General features: G+C 38.6%; 1 pseudogene; it reads left to right on the top strand.

Annotated features, from left to right (window-relative positions):
* The first annotated feature begins 358 nt into the window (after window positions 1-358).
* On the top strand, window positions 359-1,773 carry LOC120848342 (annotated as a pseudogene).

The following is a 1,773-nucleotide window of genomic DNA, read 5'->3' as shown; positions in this document are numbered from 1 at the left end:
GCTTGGCTCTTTTCGTGAAAACCGAGCGTCTCCGAGGCCTCTCATTGTAAAATTCAAATCGTAGAAAGAAAAAGAGCTGATCTTGTCCAAGGCGTTTAAACTAAAGGGAACTAGCTTCCGGTTAAGCGATGATTATTCAATCGATGTCCGTAATGCAAGAAAAGAACTTGTCACGTTCGCAAAATCTAAAGGACACGATTTTAAGCTTCGGCATGACAAGTTGATAATGGGGAACTTAAAGTACATTTACGATAAACAATCTAACTCAGTGAAAGCACTCCCTGCATAGCAGTCGCACGGTCATCAACCGCGTTGCTCCTCCCCCGAAAGCTGCTCTCCCCCCGTTTCAAGTCTAAATTTTTTCGTTGCCAACACAAGAAGTGTTTATACAAAGCAAGACAACCTTCTTGCGGCAGTCCAGTCATGCTCAGCCGACGTTATCATTTTAACAGAAACTTGGCTCACAGATGATATCTCAAACTCGGAACTAACCATACACCCCTCACATTTTATTTTTCGTAATGGCAGAGCAGGCCGAAAGGGAGGAGGTGTGCTTTTGGCAGTCAAAAAGACATACCGTATTGATTGTTCTGATACTGTTCCAACCTTTGAAGCCGTTTGGGTTAGAATAAAAATGCCTGCCATGTTTATTAGTGTTTTGTTCCACTATTTTATGATTTTCTGGAGTCTTTTGTTCGTTTGTACCCAAATGATGTACTTGCTATTTCTGATGATTTCAAATACCCTGAAATTAAGTAGTGCCTTCTGTCTGATAAAATACCATTTTTATCGTGGCAAAACCTTCCAAAACAATCTCGGGATTTTGTTCACGTTATATACTCTTTTGCACTTTCTCAAATTGTTAATAAATCCAGTCGCGGTGAAGCCATGCTTGACCTTTTTTTTATATCAAAACCCGATATAGTTGCAAATACTGTGTATATGGAACCATTAAGTGATCACATATCCATTAATGTTGAACTTTTCATTCCATCATGTAAGCAACCTCTTCGGGCAAAAACAATTTCCAGTTACTCAAGGGCAAACCTCGACGCTATTAATCAACACTTTTCGCTATTTTCAGCTTGGTTTTTAGAGGAATATGACTCTAGGTCTCTGAATGAAAACTGTTTTTTGTTTAAGTGTAAATTGCTTGAGTTGTGTGACAAATTTATTCCAAAACTAACCATTCACACGTCGTTTTCAAACCCGTGGTTTTCAACACGTTTGAAGAGGTTGCTAAATAAAAAGAATAGACTTTTTCGCGCCGCAAAGGCGTCTCAGACTGCTATCTCATAGTTTAAATACAAGGAGTGTTATTTAACTTTCAAATATGAAATAAAAAATGCGAAAGATAAGTTTTTTATCTTTGATCTTTGTAATATACTAAAAACAAACCCCAAAAAGTTTTGGGCCGCTGTAAATCCAAAGCAGGTAAAGGACTCGGTCAGCTTGAGTGACGCCTCTGGAAAAAGTTTATCGACAGCCGAGACTTGCGAGCTGTTTTGTACTTTCTTTAGTGAAGTGTTCACTGATGAAGTTTTTCCATTACCCTTTTACTGCCCAGAATATCTTATAACTACCCAAATAGATAAGATCATTGTAACAAATGAGGGAATTTCAAAATTAATATCAAATTTACCATCTAACTCGGCTCCCGGTCCTGACCTTATAACTACAAAGCTGCTCAAGATTACAAGCGACATATCAAGTGTACTTTTATCCCGCATATTTCAAAAATCCCTTGACTCGGGTGCTGTTCCGGCTGACTGA

The sequence above is a fragment of the Ixodes scapularis genome, unplaced genomic scaffold (genome assembly GCF_016920785.2).
Source record: "Ixodes scapularis isolate PalLabHiFi unplaced genomic scaffold, ASM1692078v2 ptg001739l_1__unscaffolded, whole genome shotgun sequence".
Taxonomy (NCBI): Eukaryota; Metazoa; Arthropoda; class Arachnida; order Ixodida; family Ixodidae; genus Ixodes; species Ixodes scapularis.
This window is presented reverse-complemented; position numbering and strand designations above follow the sequence as displayed.